The sequence below is a fragment of the Myotis myotis genome, unplaced genomic scaffold (genome assembly GCF_014108235.1).
Source record: "Myotis myotis isolate mMyoMyo1 unplaced genomic scaffold, mMyoMyo1.p scaffold_m19_p_17, whole genome shotgun sequence".
In the NCBI taxonomy this organism is placed as follows: domain Eukaryota; kingdom Metazoa; phylum Chordata; class Mammalia; order Chiroptera; family Vespertilionidae; genus Myotis; species Myotis myotis.
Window position 1 is genome coordinate 17,696,389 of NW_023416321.1, and position 24,402 is coordinate 17,720,790.

The following is a 24,402-nucleotide window of genomic DNA, read 5'->3' on the forward strand; positions in this document are numbered from 1 at the left end:
TTGAAAATTGCTATTTTGCAAATAGTGCTTATTCTATAAATAATGATTTCCACAGCTGGGGAGAACTTTAAAAATTGAGCGATCCAGTTGCCTTCTTTTGCAGATGAGGACCTGAGATGTGCACAGGTCAAGTCACCTGCTGAGGGCACATAGTTCATTTGTTGCAAAATTCCAAACCATGGCTCTCACTTTCAGTCCTCTGGTCACCCTGCTCCGTACCACACCATGCCTCGCTTTAGGTTATGCCTCTGGGGGTCACCAGCTTGCTTTCTATTGTGGAAGGGAACCTCAGGTAGAAACTCTAGTAAGGAGAGGGCAGAGGGCAGTGATTTCCCAGCTCCTGATCCATGGGGGTGATGGGTCAGGACTGGGATGAAGTGGGAGTGAGGGTGTCATCTTTATACTTTTTAAAAAATATATATTTTTATTGATTTCAGAAAGGAAAGGAGAGAAAGATAGAAACATCAATGATGAGAGAGAATCATTGATCAGCTGTCTCCTGCACGCCTCCTACTGGGGATCGAGCCCACAACCCAGGCATGTGCCCTTGACCGGAATCGAACCTGGGACCCTTCAGTCTGCAGGCCAACGCTCTATCCACTGAGCCAAACCAGCTAGGGCTTATGTTTTTTAAATATAAATATGTTTTTATTGATTTTAGGTAAAGAGAGAGAGAGAAACATCGATCCACTGCCTCCTGCATGCCCTCTACTTGGGATCCAGCTGGGCATGTGCCCTGACCGGGAATCAAACCGGTGACCTCTTGATACATGGGACGCTGCCCAACCAATTGAGCCACACTGGCCAGGGTCAGGTTATTATCTTTAGATCCCAACATCTGTAGATCTGGGACTCATTTCTTAATTCATAGTAACAATAAGCCCATTTGGGGAAGAAATTTGACTTGTAGCCAACTTTGTAAGGAAGTTTCACAGCCAAAACATCTCTATATAAAGAATTTCAAAGTTTCTTTTTTTGAAAACCATTAGAGCACTGAGAATTGAAATCTCACAGTGACAACAAGAATAAAATATTTCCTTCTTCCTAAAATTGTCGAATTGCTGAAAAGCAATACTGTCTTTTAAAATAACTTTCTTACTTTTTTGATCAGTATTAAGATGAATCATCCTTTTTGGGGGCTGATTCTGGTTTAATCTGTATAAATATTTTGGAAACTCTTTTATGACCTATAGGTTGATTGATTTCAAGGACTATAAATCCATCTGTTCATCTGTCTATCACCTACCCACCTATCTGAGAGCAGAATGGGAGAGTGAGGAGTTTCCAGTGAAGCACCAACCTTGCATTGGTAGGTAGCCTAGGGGACTCAGTACTTTATACTGTGGTTTTTCTACTTAAAAAGCATGTAGATCTTAATTTTTGAAACACAGCTCTCTGTTAATAACTGAAGAGGAAGTTTTATCATGTAGCCAACAGTGTTGGTTATCATGGAATAGTCATTCTTCATCACTTTTTTTTTTTTTTCCTATGATACAGGCTTGAAACCCAGCTCAGAAAGTGCCTACGTGATAGATACTTGTGTTAGTACTTCCACTCTAGCTTTGCCTAATTAGATTACTGTTAAGCTTGAGAAAATTTATGGCCAACTTTTTCTAGATTGAAAACAAGCCTTTGTTGAAATGTTTTGTTATTCTAAATTGGGCCCATCCTAACTTTCCATCAAAGAAGCCATTTTTGGCTCTGTCACCACATCAGCCAGTATAATTCTCTAGGGACTGCTGTCAATGTTAATTTACATCTGACCTTGTTCTAAAGAAAATATTTAAGGCGGGGACACCCTAATTTAGGCCTAACTGGTTCTTGCTTTGCCAATTAATCTGACCTGTGAGAATTAGTTCGCTTCCCTGAGAAATCAGACTAAAGATTATAAGAAAACTTCAAATGCCACCCTAAGCACTAGGATTTCTTATCTCTTGGTTACTGTGTCAACAAAAGTGGTTACAACTAGTATTCTCATCTTACAAACAGGGAAACAGAGACTTAGAGACCAATGTCTTACCTAAGGTTGGTAGAGTATGGCCGCAGGATTCTCAGCCTGATCACTTGGCTCGTCTTTGTATATATACTGTGTATGTATCAGTTTCCTGGAGGTCATGCTATTGGGAGCACCTGTCATGGGCATGGCAGGAAATGTGTGGTGCCCTCTGGGAAGCATTTGGATTTGTGGATTTTACAATAGAGTATTTGGCAGACCATGTGCCTGGGAGTCATTGGTAGCTGCAATTGCTGGGTGTTTTTGTGGGAGAAGAATGGACTTGCCAAGTCAGTCTGGAACGTCAGAAATTGACAGACATTGGAACTACTGGGAAACATTATTAAAAATTACTCTTAAGATGTCAAGAGAAAAAAAATGACTCCTTAGGTCAGAAAGGGAAAGCTTTCACTCTGCAGTATGCAAGCCACATGCTGAGAGATGTGAAAGGCGGGGTAAATGCATTCGATTAGTCTGCAGTGTGGATTAGAGGACTGTGGGATTTAATAATTTGTGTATTCATTTTAAAGAATGACCCTGCAAATGTTATTCTGTCATAATAATGTAACCACTCTCGTTGAATTTAGAAGCAATGTGAAAATTATTCTTTCAGTGATGCTTTCTAGATGTATTAAATAAAATATCAAAAGTTGCAGTTGATTAACCGGGAACTTTAGCATGTGAAAGTTATTAAGCACTAAATTCTGTTGCTTCGGGTTTTTATTTTATTTTTTTGTCTGAAATGTACTAAAAAATTCTCCCTTTACATAATTTATGGTCATTCTGTGGTTTCAATGTACAAAAAAAATATCCTCAGAGTCTTGGCAGTATTTTGGAATATAGTAAATTATCTTGGTATTGGGCTATATATAAATGGTGATATCTCATGAGCTGAGTTCTCTCCTATGGGCAAAGAAAGGAATAGGCGATTAAGTTACATATGTTGCTTAGCATACCTTTAAGGAGCAGTGATGGGAAATACACCTTTCCTTCTTCCTCTTTGGCAGTATATAGATCTGCTAACCTTTCGTCTGCGCTCAAAGACCTAATGAGGACCGGCCAGTGTGGCTCAGTGGTTGAGCGTCATGGTTTGATTCCCAGTCAGGACACATGCCTGGGTTGCAGACTCGATCCCCAGTTGGAGGTGTTCAGGAGGCAGCCAATCAGTGACTCTCTCATCATTGATGTTTCTATCTTTCCCTCTCCTTTCCTCTCTGAAATCAATAAAAATATATTTTAAAAGAGAAGGCCTAATGAGAAAATGTCAATGATCTGTGGTGGTACCAATATACAGCTGGGATACTGCTGTCCACATTCTCCGTGGACCACATCGTTGTCCTAGAGTTCATGGGCTCCAGAGAGCCTTGTGGAATTGCGAAGCAGGCATGGCAATTAGAGTGAGGTGGTCTTCGCCTTCCCATTCAAGGACAAGCAGATGGGTCAAACACCAGGGAGGCATGTGGCAGGAGGTTACGTTTTGAATCCAGATCCATAATGAAGAGTATAGTTGACTGACAAGTGACTATGCATTTGGTTGGGAGGTGAGGAGGGTAGGGAGGGGTTAGGAGTGTCCAGAAAACCCCATCCCCTCTTGCCCTTCAGGATGTCTCCTGGAATCCTAAGTGCTATGTTCTGTGTTAAAGAGTATTTTGGAATTTATTCCTAAATATCTATATATTAAAAACAAAAACAATGAGCACAGCTTAGACCTCATCATAAACAAGCCACACCATTCAAGTTAGATTTCCTTTGTCCTCCATGGACTCGGACCACTCCCCTTCCTGTTATTGCTCAGATTTAGTGAAATTTCTTGTGTTTTGCAGAACTCAATGTCAAAGAAACAAGTGAGTGTTCCTTCCTGTCTATCTGAGCTTAGTAGAAGAATTTCCAAGTGCTTAATCTAACTCCTGTTTGAATGATTGGCTCCTGGCTGAACTGTTAATATGCAAATTCTGAGAACGGGGAAAGTTTTCATTTTTCTAGCTGCCAAATTTTGGGCTTCATGGTGAATCGCTGGACAGACTTTCAAGGCCAATGTGAGTGCTGCTGGTTCAAGGCTGGGAGAGCAATGCAGGTTTATTTAAATGCCTGGCCAGAGCTGAGACACATGGCCGTGGGGACCAGCCTCCAGGGCCTGTAACTTCCCCTGGAAAACATCTCACTTGTCACATCCCCTGTATAGGATCTTCATGGAGTGCTGATTGAGGAAAAGGGCTAGGACTCCTGACCGGAGAGGAGCTGTGGTGTTTTTTCTTCTCTATCTGTCGCAAGGGTGTCAGTAAAGGAGAAGGCTTACTCACTTGAAAGCTTTGGATTACTAAGCAGCTCACAAGAGCTGTTGCTGGTGGAATTTTCTCCTTACTGAAGTTTTCCTTTGTCCCTAAAATACTAAGCAAAACGGAAGGAAAGGGTGAAAGATAAGCCCGTCTTTCAAAATATGTTGCGTTGACCCATCACAGAGAAACCCTGAGGTTTCTCAGCTGATAAATAAGTGGCATTACTGCATTTGGGATTTAGAAAAAGGCTCCATGGTGAAGTTATTTGGGAATTAATCATCAGTTGGCTGGCTCATCCCAGCCATGGAACACGTCGGAATTCACCTCGTGGTGTTTGGAAGCCGGCAGCCTGGTTATATAACATGAAACTTGAGGCCTGCCAGCTGGCCCTCAATGTGCCCCAGGGGAGCTTCGAGGCTCTATAACTCTTTCTCAAGTCAGCCAGTCCTGCCAAATTGATGTCAGTGGCCCAGGGTATGCTGGGCACAGACCTCAGGCTTTACAGTTACAGATGACACATCTATGGGATGTTGTCCTCAGTAACCTCCACTAATACCAGAGAACAGTAAGTGAGGGACACTCATTGGACTCCCCCCTACTTAAAACATTTTTTTTTTTTGAAATTGTGAATACCACATAGCAATATTGACCATTGTAACCATTTTAAGTATTCAGTTTAGCAGCATTAAGTACATTCACATTGTTGTGCTACTATCAACACCATCTGCCCACAGAAATCTTTCCATCTTGCAAAACTGAACTCTATACCCATCAAGCAATAATTCTCTATTACCCCATACCCCACCAACCACCATACTACTTTCTGTCTCAATGAATTTGACTACTCTAGGGACTTCATACAAGTGGGATCCTATAGTATTTGTCTTTTTGTGACTGGCTTATTTCCTTTAGTATAATGTCCTCAAGGTTCATCTAAGTTGTAGCCTGTGTCAGCATACCCTTCCTTTTTCAGAGCCAACACCATTCCATACCACATTTTGTTTATCCATATTTACCTGTTGGAGGACGGATGCATCACTTCTACCTTTTGGCTACTGTGAATAGTGCTGTTATGAACATGAGTGTGCAAATATTTCTTGAGTCCCTGCTTTCCATTTTCGGGGTATATACCCGGAATGGAATTTTTGGATTATAATTGGCATTGCTGATGCAGTAATGGATTTCTCTTTTTTTTTTTTTTTAATATATTTTATTGATTTTTTACAGAGAAGAAGGGAGAGAGATAGAGAGTTAGAAACATCGATGAGAGAGAAACATCGATCAGCTGCCTCCTGCACATCTCCTACTGGGGATGTGCCCACAACCCAGGTACATGCCCTTGACCGGAATCGAACCTGGGACCTTTCAGTCTGCAGGCCGATGCTCTATCCACTGAGCCAAACCGGTTTCGGCGGATTTCTCTTTTAACAAAGTATCATGATTACCTGTGACTCCCCTAAGAGCACAGGACTTGATTGTCTGTGCTGTCCTTCTTTCCCCCCGTTGTAACCTACAGGCCTCTGTGGTCACAGGTGTGGTGGGGAAAAGTGGCCTGTCCCAGGCTGAGATCATCAGTGTAGACCTTCTCAGTTTGACCCTACATCTGATTAGCCCACTAAAGCACAGAGGGGATGACAGAGAAAATTGAAGATCATGTCATTTAAATGACTCCTCCTTCCTCCGTTTTTTTTTTTTTCTTGTTCTTCTTTTGAAAACTCCAGTTTTGGTCTCTACACAGCTATTTTAGCCTAAACTCCAGTAAATCAGTGGCACTCCAGACTGGTTATGCCTTGGAGTCACCTGGTTGCTTACTGACATCTAGATCCTACCTCCTGAGACTCTAATTAAGTTAGTTTGAGGTCAGACCTGGGCACAAGGTTTCTGGAAAGCCCCCCCCCCCCCCACCCCCCGCCCGTGAGTCCAATGTGCACTCAGGTAAATGACTGAATAAAAAGGAATATTTTGTCCGCCTCTTTCTTTCTGTCTTCTTTTTGGTTATTTCTTTGGAACATCTCTGCAGATGTGTAAATCTCAGCACAAATTTTAAAGATTTTTAATATACTCTTTTGTTTTGTTAAATTAATGAAGCTGCATGATGTCATTTTGAAACCAAGAACAAGGAGACCTGGGTCATACTCTTGTGTATGTCATTATCTAACCAGGATGATGAATTACTTAACTTGTCAGAATCATAGGTTTGTTGTTTTTAATCTTGGCTTTAAAATTAGAGTATGGATCAGCAAACCAGTTAGAAGAATCAAATTAATGATTCTTTTAAAATGTCCCCTCTACCTCTAACATGCCCTGAATGAACAGGCTGAGTTATTGGGGAATGCAAGAGGCTTGTGGTTCCATGAGTGTGAACTACGTTGCGTGATAGTGATAATGAGCAGGAGGATAAAGAACCTCCTCACAAGGTGCTGCTGGGAGTTCTGGTACCCCAGAAGCAGCCTCAGGGCGTTTCTGATCAGTAAATGTAAGGACACAAAGTAAAGATCTTTTTTTTTTTTTTTAATATATTTTATTGATTTTTTTACAGAGAGAAAGGGAGAGAGATAGAGAGTTAGAAACATCAATGAGAGAGAAACATCGATCAGCTGCCTCCTGCACATCTACTGGAGATGTGTCCGCAACCCAGGCACATGCCCCTGACCGGAATCGAACCTGGGACCTCTCAGTCCGCAGGCGGACGCTCTATCCACTGAGCCAAACCGGTTTCGGCAAGATCTTGAAGGTTCTATAGTTCACCAAAAAACAGGAATGTTGTGCCAGGCAGACTGCTAGAGAGTGCTGGGAACATTTTAAGAGATGGAGAGACCACAGCAGGAATCTGATCCAACCAATCAGAGCATCAGAGGCCCCTGTCTCCTTGAAAATTAAAGTCAGTATTTCTTCTTGGGAATTCTTTCAAAGTATATACTTATTTCTCTCTTCATCTGATCCTATTCGAGGAATGTGAATGGCTCAGGTTTTTGTGTTTGTTAGGTCCCCTCTCCAAATTAGCATCGCTAATGCCGTTGAATTACGGTGCCAGGAGTTATTAGTGTAGAAAACCAGAGCATGCAATCCTGCCCCGGACACCTCCAGGCATGGACTTTTACTTCCTTGGTAGACTTCTTAGGCCCATGGGAAAGTGAGAGGAGGTGGCCTCCTGGGGGGTGGCCGGCTCAGCCTCTGGAACTGGGAGCTAGAGCCAGCCCCATAGCGTGTGGCCGTCAGAATGACGCAGGGAGGCGTGTGAACGCAGCCGGTTGCTGCAGCTGGTGCACTTGACTTTGGGCAGTGCGTTCCCAGGAGCCCACAGGACATTGAGGACCACGAGTGATGTAACCCAGCTCTGCCAGATGTGGGAGCCAGCGTGAGTCATGCTGGACGATTCATTCAGAAACGTTTTCTGGGTCATCTGGGCAAGGAGCCCTGGCTGCTTCCTCTGCCATCTGGGGTTGGAGGCACCAAGTCCACACACCAGGATTCCCCAAGTTCACTAGCATCTGTCTAAAATTATAGCTTGGTTCTCTGAGCTGACACAGTGCAGAGCCCAGATTCTTTGATGGTCCCTGGTTTATAATATGTTAAAGGATTTCACCACTTTGGGTAGTGGAGAGTGGTGGGGGGGGAATGAATAAAAACATATATGTAAGTTGCTGTGAGGTTTCTGTACATACTAGTAAGATCAGATGTGGGATGGGATGTTGTTAAGAAGCCCAGAACTCTTCAGGCATTGCAGCTAATGAAATGCCAGGGATCATGGTCTGTTTTTGTTAGATGTGTGCAAGATGCCTCATGGCAAATAACAGATATTTTTCTGAGAAGTTGTAGACTGACTTTTCAAAAACTCCTTGTGGATCTATAACATATAACTAGAAATGTGCATGCATGCATTGCTGGGTAAAATTTCACATCCACCCACATAACTGTAGTGGGTTGAACAGTGACCCTCAAAAAGAAATGTGTGTGGGAACCTGTTAATATGATCTTATTTGGAAAGGAGGGGTCTTCAGAGATAAAATTAAATTAAAGATCTTGAGGTGAGATCATCCTAAATCCAATGACAAGTGCCTTATAAGGAGACATAGAGAGGCTGCTGGACTCTTGACTATGAATTTTAAAAATTCTTGATTCATCACTGGAAAGATGAATGGTACAGCTGCTGTGTCCTCCATTTCAAATCTCAGAAATAATTTGCAGCCTTATGAAGTGCTCCAGTTCTGTTTTTTTTTTTTAATCCTCACCTGAGGATATGTTTTTATTGGTTTTGAGAGAGAGAGAAACATTGATGCGAGACAGAAATATCAATTGATTGCCTCCTGAACGTGCCCTGACTGGGGATCCAACCAACAACCTAGGTACGGGCCCTGATGGGAAATCAAACCACAACCTTTTGGTGTTCACCTGGGTTTCTGAGCGACCAGGAAGATCAGAGCACCCTTGTTGACTTGCATGAGAAAGAAGTAAACTTTGGCTCTTTTGAGCCATGGAGATCTTGGGGTTCTTTGTTACTGAAGCATAAGTGGCCAATCCTGCATGCTACAGCTACTGGCATAACATATCCAGCAATTTACTGGGAGAGAACATTTAGCTAATTCTATTTATTATATCGTCATGGTGACATTAATAGTGAGGCTTTGTTTTTTAGACTGAAGATACAGTCAGCATGTAAAAGGTACTGTAGAGATAAATGTCTTTGGAAATGGAACAGCCATTTCCAAATGGCCATCTTTCATTTGATTATTTTCCACTTCTGATGATTATGGTTTTAGAAATTCTGAAAGACAAATGAATTTTTGGTGTTGCCGGGAATGAATTCTAAGAAGAAAATGTTGCAGGAATTATAGAGAGCACTTTTGGAGTAGTGCCAGGCATAATGCTTGTCCTCAGAGGGGAAAATGCCAGAGAGCACACTTGAATTGTGGAAAAAACCCCCAAAATTTCAAAATACCATTCCTCTAACAAACACTTTCATGAGGGAGACATTTCTCCTTCCCCATTATTTTTCTTTTTTATTTCTTGCTTCTAGTTAACTACAGATACTGGTGTACAGAAATCCCCCAATGTAAATTATATGAAAAATGTTTTCAGTTCTCTAGCTGCGTAACCAAATATGAAGCTTTTTAACTAGTTCCACCTCCCATTCGTGGCTCTTGTTGAGTTGTCATACTGCTTGAGCTGAGTTATTGCTTGTCTTTTATAAAAACTCAGTTAGGTTGGGTCCATTTGTGACAGATATCACCCCAAAGTTGCATCCCAGTCTCCCCATGTTTGCCATGGAGTAATCGAGTCATCAGATAGCTCAGCATTTGAATTCTAGTCTGAGACACAGAAAGCATTCGCTATCCCTTGTTGAGCCATCGTGAGTACATCAGGTACAACCAGTCCTGGAAAGGATGGTTCACTCGTGCCCTAGCCGGTTTGGCTCAGTAGATAGAGCATCGGCCTGTGGACTGAAGGGTCCCAGGTTCGATTCAGGTCAAGGGCATGTACCTTGATTGCAGGCTCTATTCCTGGCCCCAGTTGGGGTTCGTGTGGGAGGCAACCAATTGATGTGTCTCTCTCATATTGATGTTTCTCTCTCTCTGACTCTCTCCCTCCCTCCCTTCTACTCTCTAAAAATCTGTGGGAAAATATCCTCAGGTAAGGATTAACAAAAATATAAGCTTGATTTACTTGGAGAAGAATTATAAATATTAAAAAATGCTTTCTCTTTAAGAAAAAAGAATAGTTCACTCCTGTCCAGCTTCTTGAATAAATTTGACCCAGATTTATACATGGTGACTGAACGAGTAAATGTAACCACAGAAGGTTAACAGAATTCTTTCTGTTTGGCATAGAAAAGAGAAGGTTGAGGGTGATCATTTAAAAATGGGTAAGTGGTGCTTTAAGAATTTAAAAGTAATAATCAATATAGTATATTTATAGTAAGAAGTCCTCTTTCATCCTTCCCAATTCTGCACTTTTCTGTAGAGCTCAGCACAGTAAAAAGTGTGCTCTATCTTTTCAGACCTTATTCTGAGAATAAGAGGTATTTAAGTTTTTTAAATTTAAGTGTTTACACAAGACACATTATTATAAACTTAATTTATAATACTGAGTACACTTACATCTGCCACATTCTTTTTAACAGTAGCTCTTTAAATAGATGGACAAAAATTGTAACTATTCTCTTAATGATGAACATTTCGGAAGTTTCGATTTTTTGCTGTTACGAATAAGATAAATCAGCCCCCATAAACTCATTAGTTTCCTTATGTCTTCGTGCATACGCGTAAGTATTTTCCCAGGATGGATTCCTAGAGCAGAATTACTGGTCCAAAACGCGTAGACTTTCATTTCCGGTGGGCATTGCCCTCTTGCCTTTCCAAAAGCTAGACCACTTTGTAGTGCCACCAAACATGAATGGGTATCGAGACAGTGGTTCTCTGTACTGTCTCCAGTGCTGCCATTTCATTTCTCTTTTTAATTTTTGCTAACCTGTTAACTAAAAAAATAAATAAATAATCTCAGGGTTGATTTTAATTTGCATTTCCCTGATTCCTAATGAGGCCAACCATCTTATCTTATGTTTGTGACCCATGTGTATTATCCTCACCAGAACCTTGCCTCTTGCTGTCTTTTGCTGGTGGTTTTCTATTGGGTTGTTTATCCTTTTAATTGATCTTAGGAACTCTATATATTAGGACTGCTCATTATCAATATTACACTACAAATATTTTCTCCCAGACTATTGATATTGCTTATGTATGTACTAGTACTAGTATACTTATGGTTCGTTTACGTTTTTTACTGTGAAGGAATCAAAAATTGTTTCATAGTCAATCTGTCTTCTCTTTCATGGCTCCCGGATTTCATGTCTTGCTTTGAAATGCCTTCTACAGCCTAAGACTATAAAAACAGTCTACTGTTTTCTCACATAGTGAACTTAGAATCTGACTCTATAAAATATATAATTTCTAAGTTTTTCCACTTAATCCAGGTCTTTATTTTTAATATCCTTCAGTAAAATTTTATTCCTCTCTTCATATAGCATTCCCAAAAACATCTTCATTTTGCATTTTTACTTTGCTTGTGCCTCAGTTTCCTCATCTGTACAATTGGGGGTGTGTTATCATAATTGCACTCTGCAAACATCATATGGACTGACAGTAAAGTAATGAGGAAAATTTGTGTGACTAAGTAAACAATTCTATTACCATAGTTGCACCATAAGCTTATACATTATTCCTTAGTGCTTTTCTTCTCTGCTTCCATAAAGTCATAACCAGTGTTTTAGGATTTACTTATTGTTGTTGTTTTAAATCACTAGGATGTTTTCAGAACTCTCTGGATTTTTAGTAAAGCACAATCATATCCAGGAAATGGATTTAAATTGTAAAAAAAATTTGGTATAGATGCATGGAAGCAGTTTTGGAGGGAACAATGCAAGCTACGTAAGGAGGATGGAAAATTTAGCATATTGATGGTTTGAGGAATAGATTGGCCCAAGTACAAAAGCTGAAAAACAAACGATCAGTCTATAGTGGCTGCTTGGAACACTGTGTGGAAGAGACTTGTAGGTGGCATATAGACTGTTGACAGTAAGTGATGTCTGAAAGGGCTTAGGTGTCGCATTTATTGTTCCTAGCCTCACCTTAACCCTTTCTCTTGAAGGAAAGTACAAGGTGTTACTAGGAGACTCAGACCAGGAGACTGGGTCTAGTCTTCGGGACTGAGGGAAGATGTCTGGGGAAGTTTGAGGGAGTTTAGGAGGAGGATGTTAATTAGACAAAGGGAAGGGGGTTGAGAGAGTCATAAGTGTAGTACAGGCTCCTAAGAGTAGGGGGAGCAGCCCATATATCTAAGGCACAAATATTTAAAGAAGAACTTATCAGAATCTGTTTCATATTTATACTAATTTAATTCTGGTGAGACATAGAAACTTTAGTTCTATATAGGTTTATTTCTTCTTCCCTCTTTGTATATTATTGTTATGCATATTATACCTATGTATGTTATAAACCCAGCAATACACTATTATAATTACCACTTTATATGATTTTAAGTCTTTTGAATAAGCTGAGAGAAGAAAGGAGAATATGTATTTATAGAGTTTGTTATATTAATCTTCTTACTGTTTCTGGCTCCCTTCATTTGTGTCTGTGGGTATCACCATCTGGTACCATTTCATTACCCTAATACAGATTTGGTCCCACGCACTTCATTTGTGCTATTATTTTCACATATATTAAAATTTTTGCCCTAGTCAGTTTGGCTCAGTGGGTAGAGAGTCGGCCTGCAACTAAAGTTTCCTGGGTTTGATTCTGGTCAAGGACGTGTACCTCAGTTGCAAGCTTGGCCCTGGTTGGGGCGCATGCCAGTTCAATGTGCCTCTCTCACATCGATGTCCCCCCCCCTTTCCTCCCTTCCACTCTCTCTAAAAATTCAATGGAAAAATATCTTTGGGTGAGGAATAACAAAAACAACAACAACAACAACAACAAACAATCCCTTAATGAAGAATTAAAATAATCTGAATATTAAAAAATTTTCCTGTCAATTCTGTAGCAAAAACATCATCTAAGACTGTTATTGTTAACCTTAAAACAGTAGCAGTCACCATGCTGCCCGTGCCTGAATGCCCACCTGCCTGAACGTTTGATTTTCCCTAGCAAGAGAGACAACAGTGGTTAGAAGTTGTCAGCCAGTGTACACAGCATACCTGACTTTCAGGCACAAGACCAGAGAATAGAACTGTACTGAAATATAGTAAAATATGGCTGTAATACCATCACCTAAGGCCATAGCTTAAAAGTCAAACGATAGGAGAGAATTTTAATCCCATTGATCATTTTGGCAAGATGATATTGTTTTGTTTTGTTGCTACTCTCCTATAATTATGAATTAACTTTTCATTATGCTTTTGTTTAATCTTGTTCCAATTATAAAAATGCTACAAGCTCATTGAGCCTAGTTAGGAAATTCAGAAAAAAATAGAAATTTTATAACCCAGAGATATGTACTTGTAATACTTTGGAGAGTCTGTTCTATCTCTCTGAGTGTATGTATATATGTTTATAAGCACTTAGAGGCCTGGTGCACAAAATTCTTGCACCAGTAGGGTCCCTAGGCCTGGCCGGTAGGGCCAATTGGGGCCTTCAGGTGGCTGGCTGAGGCCTTCCTTCATTCTGCCCCGCCTCCTGGTGGTCAGTGTACATCATAGCGAGTGATTGAATGCTTGGTCTCCTGGTCAAACTCCCAAGGGGACACTTTGCATATTAGCCTTTTATATATATAGACTAGATGCCTGTTGCATGAAGAGATTCGTGCAATAGGCCTTCCCTTCCCTTGGCTGCTGGCACCCGGGACCCAGGCCTTTGCTCTGGCTGGGCTCCGGCCAGAGCCCCCCTACCCCCCAACCCCCACCCTCACCCCCAGCCATCAGGCTTCGCGGCTCCGCTGATCCCGGAGGCGTGAGTCCTCCCGGCTCCGCTGATCTGGGGCGGTGAGGCCTCTCGGTTCTGCTGATCCTGGAGGTGTGAGGCCTCGCAGCTCCACTGATCCTGGGGCCGTGAGGCCTCGCTGCTCGACCGGCTTCGGGTACATTTGGCTTCGCTCCACCACTTGGAACCTACATATGCAAATTAACCGCCATCTTTGTTGGCTGTTAATTTGCATATCACCCTGATTAGCCAATGGGAAGCGTACCCTTTTTGTCTTTTATTAGATAGGATAAAATATTTAAATGGGCCCTGACCGGTTTGGCTCAGCGGATAGAGCGTTGGCCTGCGGACTCAAGGGTCCCAGATTCGATTCCAGTCAAGGGCATGTACCTTGGTTGCGGGCACATCCCCAGTGGGGAGTGTGCAGGGGGCAGCTGATCGATGTTTCTCTCTCATCGATATTTCTAACTCTCTATCCCTCTCCCTTCCTCTCTGTAAAAACTCAATAAAATATATTAAAAAAAAATTTAAATGGAATTCATACTTGGATTTAAGCTTAAGAGTAATACAATAGTGATGTTCCCTTCTGTTTATCTTGCTTCTGATTACAGATTTGCCTTATCATCTAAGATTGAATATGTAGTTCCTGTTGTTTAATTGTTTGTAACTGTAGTTTTGATTTCCACTGTGACCAAAAAAGTTACTTTAAATTTCCAAGTGTTGGGGTTTTGATTTAGACTTCTGGGGTTTTGAGGGGTGAGGGAAGGGGTGACAATGAGTCCTATGTAGTTTCTTCTTGGAATTTATTTAGGTTTTTATTGTGATTTACTATATGATTAACTTTAATGTGTTCCATGAGCCCATAAAAAGAAAATATAGTGCCTATTATCATAAATTAAAAACACTTTTTACTTGTTCTTGTCTACTAAATCATTATCAGCCTTTTATTGTAACCATTTGTGTCTCATTCTGTTTTACTTCAGTCCCTTGTAAGCAAAATGTCACTGGGCTTTATTTTTCAACCCAATATGAAAGTTATTTCCTGTTAATATGGAAGTGTAACCTACCATTATAACTAATAGTGCACTTTTATGTCATCTTATTTATTTTTTAGTCTGCTGTTTCCACATGCCTGGTATCTTCTCTGGTGATTCGAAAATTCACATTCTGCTTTTAATTCTTCTTGTCATTACCTTTAGACTCTGCAAAAGCATTTTCAACTTTTGCCTTTTCTGATGATCAGTCCTTATAGCAGTACTTTTGTCTCCCCTCCCCTTCCTCTTTTATGGTCTTTCATGCCATCTCCACCAGGTAGTTTAATAATATGTGGAATTCAGAATGTTATTAATACTTTTTTTTGGTATCATCTATTTAACATGTTTACTTTTTGGTCAGTAGTAGATCATATTTACAGTGATTATTTAGACACAAAAAGTTGCAGGTTTCAATGTACTTTACTAGATCTACCCTTTCCTGAGCTCTTGCTACTTCTTAGACATCTGGAGGAGATCTTCAAGCAATGTTTTCAAGAACACCTGCAGGAGATGTGTTTGAGCCCTTGCGTGTGTTGCCCTTTCACACAAATGGCAGCTTGTCATGTGTGAAATTTTGGAGTAACTCTTTCCCTCTCAAGATTCATCTGCTTGTGGTTTTCTGTTGTTGTTGTTTTTGTTTGTTTGTTTTTGTATTCTGCCCAGCAACACTAGCTTCCTCCTCTTATATAATTGCACTGGAGCTTTTTGGTTGTACACTTTGTCCGGTTGCTGTCCTTCTGTTGTTACTCCATCCTTGAAGCCCCTTTCCTGCCCTCAGAAGTACTGGCCCAATCTCAGTCCTGTTCTGGTCCTTTCTCTCCCTTCTCCCTCCAGTCATTATCCTTGGGTGGTAAAACCATGCTTGGGAGAATGGTGGTTAGTGTTTACTGGGTACAATGTTTCTGTTCGGGAAGATGAAAAAGTCCTGGTGATGGTTGCACAGCATGGTGACAGTAACGAATGCAACTGAATTGTATACTTAAGAATGGTTAAGATGGTAAATTTTATGTTATGTATATTTTACCACAATTAAAAAATAAAAAAAAATAAAACCTGTTCATCTTGCCTTGAACCAGTTTCTCCCAGACAAATTTGACTCTGGAGCCCTCTCTTAATGCCCTGGCCGGGTAGCTCACTTGGTTGGAGCATCATCCCAATATGCCATGGTTGTGGGTTTGATCCCCAGTCAAGGCACATATAAGAATCAACCAATGAATGCATAAGTGGAACAGCAAATCAATGTTTCTCTCCTTTACTCTTTCTAAAAGTCAATAGGTACAAAATATTAAGAGTAATATGCATTCACATGGTTTAGATGTTAGAGGAATACACTTTGGGGAACGTCACCACATACTTGGGGCACAGAAAGAGGAATTACATTCATTATTTCCTCATACCCTACTGGAACTAAATGCACTTCTTCTTTTTTTTTTTAATTAAATCTTTATTGTTCAGATTATTACAGTGTTCCTCTTTTATTCCCCCATAGCTCCCCTCCACCCGGTTCCCACCCCACCCTCTGCCCTTACCCCCCCCCCCCCCGCCACTGTCCTCATCCATAGGTGTATGATTTTTGTCCAGTCTATTCCCGAATTCCCCAAACCCCTTTCCCCCGAGAATAGTCAGTCCACTCCCTTTCTGTGCCCCTAATTCTATTATAATCATCAGTTCATTCTGTTCATCAGATTATTCACTTGATTTTCAGATTCACTTGTTGATAGATGTGTATTTGTTGTTCAAAATTTGTATCTTTGCCTTTTTCTTCTTCTTCTTCTTCTTAAAGGATCCTTTCAGCATTTCATATAATACTGGTTTGGTGGTGATGAACTCCTTTAGCTTTTTCTTATCTGTGAAGCTCTTTATCTGACCTTCAATTCTGAATGTTAGCTTTGCTGGATAAAGTAATCTTGGTTGTAGGTTCTTGGCATTCATCACTTTGAATATTTCTTGCCACTCCCTTCTGGCCTGCATAGTTTCTGTTGAAAAATCAGCTGACAGTCGTATGGGTGCTCACTTGTAGCTAACTGACTGTTTTTCTCTTGCTGCTTTTAAGATTCTCTCTTTGTCTTTTGCTCTTGGCATTTTAATTATGATGTGTCTTGGTGTGGTCCTCTTTGGATTCCTTTTGTTTGGGGTTCTCTGGACTTGTAAGTCTATTTCTTTCACCAAGTAGGGGAAGTTTTCTGTCATTATTTCTTCCAGTAGGTTTGTAAGTCTATTTCTTTCACCAAGTAGGGGAAGTTTTCTGTCATTATTTCTTCAAATAGGTTGTCAATATCTTGCTCTCTCTCTTCTTCTGACACCCCCATAATTCGGATGTTGGTATGCTTGAAGTTGTCCCAGAGGCTCCTTACACTATCTTCATATTTTTGGATTCTTTTTTTTTTTCAGTTGGGTGTTTTTTGCTTCTTCGTATTTCAAATCTTTGACTTGATTCTTGCGATCCTCTAGTCTGCTGTTGGAACTCTGTATAATATTCTTTATTTCAGTCAGTGTATGCTTAATTTCTAGTTGGTCCTTTTTCATAACCTCAAGGGTCTCACTAGATTTCTTGAGGATCTCACTAAATTTATCAGTGGTTTCTAGAAAATTCTTGAAAAACCTTATAAGTTCAGTTTTGAACTCTATATCCAGTAGTTTGCTTTCCTCCATTTCTGTCATTTGTGACCTGTTTCTTTCTCTATGCATTTTGGCTGCTTCCCTGTGTTGATAGAGTGGCTTTGTGTGCTAGGTGACCTATAGGGCCCAGTGGCTCAGCCTCCCCAATTACCTGAGGTGGACACTCTTGGTGCACCCCTTTGTGGGCTTTGTGCACAGTCTTGTTGTAGTTAAGCCTTGATTGTTGTGAGTATCACTGGGAGGAATTGACCTCCAGGCCATTGGCTGTGAGAATCAGCTGTGTCTGCAGTGGGAGAACTTCTGTGCTGGAGACACCCTTATGGGGCAAGACTTGCTCCAGTGGGGCTTTGGTGCTCACTGAGTCTGCCTCCTGAGTGTGTACCTTATGGATTTGAGGAGTTGTAATCTAGATGGTCCCAATCTGACCACGGGGTACATTGGCTCTTGGATCTCTAAGGAGATGCTAATTTAGCCTCTGCCTGAGGCTACCCAGCAGGAGCTATGGAGAGATCTGCAGATTCCTCTTCTTTGTTTGGGATTTGGAGGTGCCCAGATGAGGCCCAGCTGTGAAGCAATGCAAGCTGCTGTGGGGCCTTGGGCCTTCTTTTGGAAGTTCTTGGTCTCTCTGACCCAGCTGCAGTTTGTTAGGTAATTTTCAGTTTGCAAAGGGCCAGGCCTTTTATATGCAGAAGCCTCTATGCACAGCTTGGGTGGGGCGGGGTCTCAGGGAATCAACAGGGCGGAGCAAACAGCTATGGCAGATCCTCAGTTCTACCCTAAGAGGCCCAGGGTCTCAGTGTCCCGGTAATCACTGCAAGCACCTCTGAGAGAAAGCCACCCTGGAGTTCCAACTGATGCCAGACAATCCAGTTTCTCCCCGTATGAGTCTGGGTCCCCAGAGACTCACCCGGAACTGGAGTTCAGAGCAGTCGGGAGCTTGAGACTCCCTCCTGATTGAAAAAGACAACTGTGTCCTCAGTTGCCAGCTCTTTCTGCGTGGGCCTCCGTACCTCTGCACTTTACTTCCGCAGCTCCTCTGAGTCTCAGTGTGCTTTTCTCTTTCCTTCTAGTTGTAGAATTTCCACTCAGCCAGTCTTCCTGTGGTTCTGGATGATGTCCGTTTTGTCTTTCAGTTGTATTTTTGAAGTGGTTGTGCGAGGCAGCAATTTCCGGTGTTTACCTATGCCGCCATCTTGGTTCGTAAGCCTGAATGCACTTCTTTAAGAAACATTATTAGAGCCCTAGCCATTTGGTTCCGTGGATAGAGCTCAGCCTGTGGACTGAAGGGTCCCAGGTTTGATTCTGGTCAAGGGCACATACCTCAGTTGCAGGCTCCTGGCCCTGGTCAGGGTCATGAGGGAGGTAACATCGGTGTTTCTTTCTGTCTCTCCCTCTCCCTTCCACTCTCTCTAAAAATCAATGGAAAAATAGCCTCGGGTGAGGTTTATAAAAAGAAAAAGAAACAAAGAAACATTATTAGAAACAGTGGTTGGGACTTCTCTTTAGGGGAATTATGAGTCGTTAGTCTTCTCCAGGCTGACTTAATGATGTTGTTTCTATGGGAGAGTGTATTTTAGAGCTTTAAGACACATTAGCTTGAAAAGGAAATTCTAGAACACAGTGCACTCAAATTGGAGACAACTTTACTTCAAGTCTATACAATCTGCTCACTTTATGCAGAGGTTTGCAGATTATTTTGAAAAGGTAGGAGGTTCTGCCTACTTTGGGTAACTTCGAGGCTCTGGTCTCTATGGCCCATCTAGATGTGTTGAAACTCAGCACAGGGAATTGGGTGAGAGAAGTGGAAGTGAATCGGGCAACCTTATTGCATCTGTGCCTCCTTCCTCCTGTCCCAAGGCCAATCTGGGTCTACAGCAGGAAGTACTGAAGAGGCTCAGCCCCTGTGGAGGCTTGATGTCTTCCACCAGCTGCAGATCTGGGAATCAGAACCACACTCGGGCTCGCTTGGCCACTCTGTTGCCCACTTTCAGGGACCCCCTGACCACACCTTGTCACTGAGCCCTGCATCCTGACATGTCCAGAGTAGGCATGCATACTCTTTCCTTCTGACAACAGCCCTCCTGCCCTGCTTAGATGCCAGGGCTTTTGCTTTGGTTGCCTCTGAGTTTCTGTTTCCGACGCCTGTCTAATGCCCCACGCCCTAGACAACAACTGAGGGCGCCTCTGGGCAGTGCACAACTAGTGTGGTTATGCATGCTCGAGACTCCCGGGTCCCTTCTTGATTCTGTCTGCCCTCCTCCCCAGGAATTGGAATCCTGCCCTAAAATTTCAGCATAGCCCCCTTTCTATGCCACCTTGTTTCTTTACCTGAAAAGTACATGCTCCTTATAAAAACTATAAACCTTATAGAAATACATATCCCACAATCCTCTTAGGTAATTGCCATTTACAATTGACTATATATTTTTAGCTTTCTCCCTATCCATATACTAGAATATATGTGTGCATTGTACCGAGACTTCTGCTATACCTACTGTTTTGCAGCTTAGTTTTTTCCACTTACCTATGCATCTGGGACATCTTTCCATTTTAGTAGAGATCTGTTTCATGATTTAGTAGCTATATTGCATTTCATTATTTGGATGTACCTTGATTGATCTGACTGGTCCCATTGATGGACAGTTAGAGTTATTCCAGCTTTTTGCCAGTGCATGTAATGTAGCCATGAATAATCTTTAGCATGTAAATCTTTGCACAATTGCAAAAGAGTTTCTGTAGAATAAATTCCTAAGTAGAGTAGCTGGGTCAAATGGCAAAAACATCTTAAGTTTTAATATCCAAAATCATCCTCTTAAAGATAATAGACAAATCATCTTCCTAAAGGTTTAACCCAGCCGTGGGCAAACTACGGCCCGCGGGCCGGATCGGCCCGTTTGAAATGAATAAAACTAAAAAAAAAAAAAAAAAAAGACCATACCCTTTTATGTAATGATGTTTACTTTAAATTTATATTAGTTCACACAAACAATCCATCCATGCTTTTGTTCTGGCCCTCCGGTCCAGTTTAAGAACCCATTGTGGCCCTCGAGTCAAAAAGTTTGCCCACCCCTGGTTTAACCACTTTGCTTTCCTACCACAATGTGGTTAAGGGTCTGTTCCCTCCACCTCACCAACAATGGCTAGCCTTTATAATCTTTATAGCCTTTATAATCTTATAGCCTTTATAATCTTATAGGTGCAGTGTTTTAATTTGCATTAAAGACATTTTTTTTTTTTTACTGTCTTCCCCTTGTAAAACTCTGGAGTGATACTGATGACTTGAGGTTGAACGTTGATCGGCCATATATATTACTTTGAATTCTTCCCCAGGCTTCTACTAATTACCCACTTTCATTCCTCACCTCTGTGCTCTCCCTGCCAGGATGGGAAACCCATGCCCTCCCTTCAGACCCCCATGCCCAGTACCACTTCCTGCCTCAAACCTAGGGAGTGACGTCCACCCAGGACTTACCGTGGGAAAGATCAGGTTGACCCCCAGCTGCTCCACACACTGTTTGATCTTTGATGATTTTTTAAAACTCTCTAGGTCTCAGTTTCTTCATTTGAAAACTGAGGTGGTAATTTTGCCTACAACAAAGGGTTGCCTTCTGAATTGAGATCATTTTTACATAAAGCATGTAGTCCTTGCTTCTTACAGTGTAAGTGTTCAGTAAGTGCTGTTGTTATTATCGCTGTAATCACTCTTTGTTTTCTAACGTATGCGTTCTGACTGTTATTGATATTGAGATGGTGAAGGACATGGGGGATATGTTTGAAATTGGAGCTGTGCTGAAACATTTATAGTGTTCTTACATCTTCTCCATTCCCATAATTGTTCTAGGACTTGGACGTTAATGAGGTGGCTTGGCTCTGAATATAATACGTTCCAGTAGTAGTATTCTGTAGTGCATCTCTGTTCTCTTTATTGTAACTGAGTTACATGTAGTCAGAGGTTACAATATATGGCTGAATGGAGCTCACCAATTTCTTATGTTTATATAGGCTGTGTGAGTTGTTGTTTTCTGATTTGAGCCAACTGTTAGAAGTTTAGGACATTCATATAAAAATCTAGATTTACAGCTTTTCTTGAGAAATAGGAAATGTTGGCAAACACCCTCTAGAGCAGTGGTTCTCAACCTGTGGGTCGCGACCCCTTTGGGGGTCGAACGACCCTTTCACAGGGGTCGCCTAAAACCATCGGAAAACACATATATAATTACATATTGTTTTTGTGACTAATCACTATGCTTTAATTATGTTCAATTTGTAACAATGGAATTGGGGGTCACCACAACATGAGGAACTGTATTAAAGGGTCGTGGAATTAGGAAGGTTGAGAACCGCTGCACTAGAGGTAGGTCACTGCTGCCCCCTCTAGACGGGGCATCGGTTCTTCAGGTTTTCATGCCTCCCTTCTTTCTTTTCTTCTTTCGCTCCTCTTTCTGTCCTCCCCATCCCATGCAGCTGTATGCTACTTGTTATTTGTAATTCATCATCATATTTGCCCTGCTGTTTTCTTTATGGTAGAGGAATATTTCTTGATACCCATGTTTCTACTAAAAGTAGAATCTAAGACAAAACTTTAAAGTGATCATATTTCTATGTATAAGGAGAGCGGTATTCCCAAGCTATTTGATGGGGAAGTGTGTCTGTTCATTGTAACCATTGGCATCATTCATTGACCTGACCAGCCAGGCCCTTGGAGGCAATGGAGATGACTGTTGTATGAATCGGTTTTAACAGCCTGTCCCTAGGGCTCTGCTCCCTTTACCCCAGAGGTTTTCAACTTTAACCTGGAAGCTTTCGATACTGAGGCCTGGGTGTTGGGGTGTTCTATCTCCTGCCCCACTCCTCCCCCAAAGAGCAAGAGAATCTTTCTGGATGGGGAATGTGTATTGGACTGGTTCTAAGAACATCATCTATCTTCCTTGGCACGCTGCATCTTGGGACCCCCAGGTTTCCCCACAAAACCAAAGGTTATGAGTCCAGGGCTTCTGGGGCTTTAGGGCTGCCCTTCCTGGGAAGGCCAGGTGGGAAAATTCGACCAGCCCATCCCTAGTTCTCAGGGAGGAGAGAAGTGCTTCTGTTTTTTTCCTTCTTATGCTCTTTTCTTTGGACGGCTCACCCTTCAATCTCACGCTGGTGAGACAGAGAAGACTTGGAGACAGTGAAGCCATGCTGTCTGTGTGGCTATGAGGCCCAGGATGGGTCCTTCTGTGCAGGGACAGCCAGTTCCAGTTGGCGGAGGTCAGCTCATCAGGGCGTAGGATCCACGTTGGGATTGAGGAAGGCCAAACTCTAGCTAGTATGAGTACTGGCTCATGAGAGCACCCTCTAGGCCAGTTTTCCCCCTAAATATGGCTTAGCATGGCCAGTCAAGGACCGGGATGCCTGGGCCCTGGCTGCAGATCCCATCATCAAATCTTAGCATCCCAGCACTGACCCATCCCCGCTTCCCACAAGTGCAAACAGTATAAGTGCTCCATCCTGTGTTCCCAGGCAGCCTGGCTTTCCTTTGCGAGTATTTACATTTCATCATCATTCTTTGTTTACATGTCTATTTCCCTTACCAGAGTCTACTGGTTTTTTACATCTTCACCCGAGAATATGTTTTTATTGACTTTCAGAGAGAGGGGAAGGGGAAGAGAGAAACATTGATGTGAGAAAGAAGCATGGATGTGAGAGAGAAACATTGGTTGGTTGCCTCCAACAACCTGGGTATGTGCCCTGATAGGGAATCAAACCTGCCACCTTTTGGTGTACTGGACGACACACCAACCAACTGAGCGACTGGCGAGGGCTATACTTTACCATTTTAATATCCTTGGTGCTAGGACATAATTGGTATTCAATAAATCTCTTGTAATGAATTTAATTTTTAAAAAATTTATTGGCTCCCAGCCCTGGCCAGGTAGCTTATTGGTTAGATTGTCATCCTGTATACTTCAAGGGCACATACAAGAATCAACCAGTGAATGCATAAACAAGTGGACCAACAAATCAGTGTTTTTCTAAGATAAATAAAAGATTTCAAAAATGTATTGACTCTTTTGTCATATGAAAAGCTCTTTTCTAGGTGCTATGAGAATACAAAAAATGTTTAAAATGTATATATTCTGCTCTGGCCACTGTGTTTCTGTGATTCGAGCACTGACCCACACACCAAAGGGTCGGGTTCGATTCCTGGTCAAGGGCATGTACATTAGTAGTATCTAAACTCTAAAGATATCAAGGCATATACCTCATTCTCAGGTGGTTTCCAGTCTAGTAGGGGAGACAAAAATAAAATGAGCACAGCATAATGTGACAAGTACAGTGATATAAATGCTAACAATTGTTAAAATACATAGTAAGCCTGGCCAGTGTGGCTCACAGGTTGAGTGTCAACCCGGGAACCAATAGGTCAGGGTTCAATTCCCTGTTAGGACACATGCCAGGGTTGCAGACTCGATACCCCACTAGAGGGTGTGCAGGAGGCAGCTGATCCATGATGTTTCTCTCATCGATGTTTCTGTTTCTGTATCTCTCTCTCATCTTTAAAAATCAATAAAAACATTAAAGTATATATATCTATATGTACATATATGCACATACATCTATATGTGTATACATATATAAACAAAAGTAGCTCAAATAGTCATACAAGAGCCATCACAAAGTAGTGCATGGCTTGGTAGTTGTCAAGTGGATGCTGAGGTTTCCCAGGGGTCACTAAGGGAACATTAAGAAGTATCCATTGGTTCATGGTACATATCAGTATAGCAAAGGCCCAGAGAAGGCCTGTGTTAACAAGCCTGTCTAACTGTTTGACCTAGCGTTTCCCACACTTGACTATGGAGCTATTTTCCTCCCACTGTTGAATATCCCATGGATCTCTCATTCAATTTCAATATGGGAAATGCTGGCGTAGATACCATCTGTAATTAGATAGTTGACGGCTCTTAACATTTTGGGGGACATGGACCTTTGGAGAAATTGATGGTGGTGGGGAATTGTGCACAACTCCTGCATTCCATACAAAACTCCTTTCCATGAAACAGAAAGAAAAGAAGGTAGTAGTCCCCAGG

At 41.8% G+C, this 24,402-nt stretch overlaps 1 protein-coding gene across 2 annotated transcripts in view; it reads left to right on the forward strand.

The window, feature by feature from the left end:
- The window catches only part of PITPNC1 (phosphatidylinositol transfer protein cytoplasmic 1), a 219,308-nt gene that overhangs the window by 66,088 nt on the left and 128,818 nt on the right, over nt 1–24,402 (forward strand). Inside the window, exon 3 of one of the 2 annotated variants that reach the window (XM_036339895.1) lies at nt 1,194–1,309. The exons of the other annotated variant lie outside the window; for it this stretch is intronic. The gene's annotated coding sequence lies outside the window, so the exon portion shown is untranslated. The remainder of the gene's footprint in view (nt 1–1,193; nt 1,310–24,402) is intronic. 2 annotated transcript variants of the gene reach the window in all.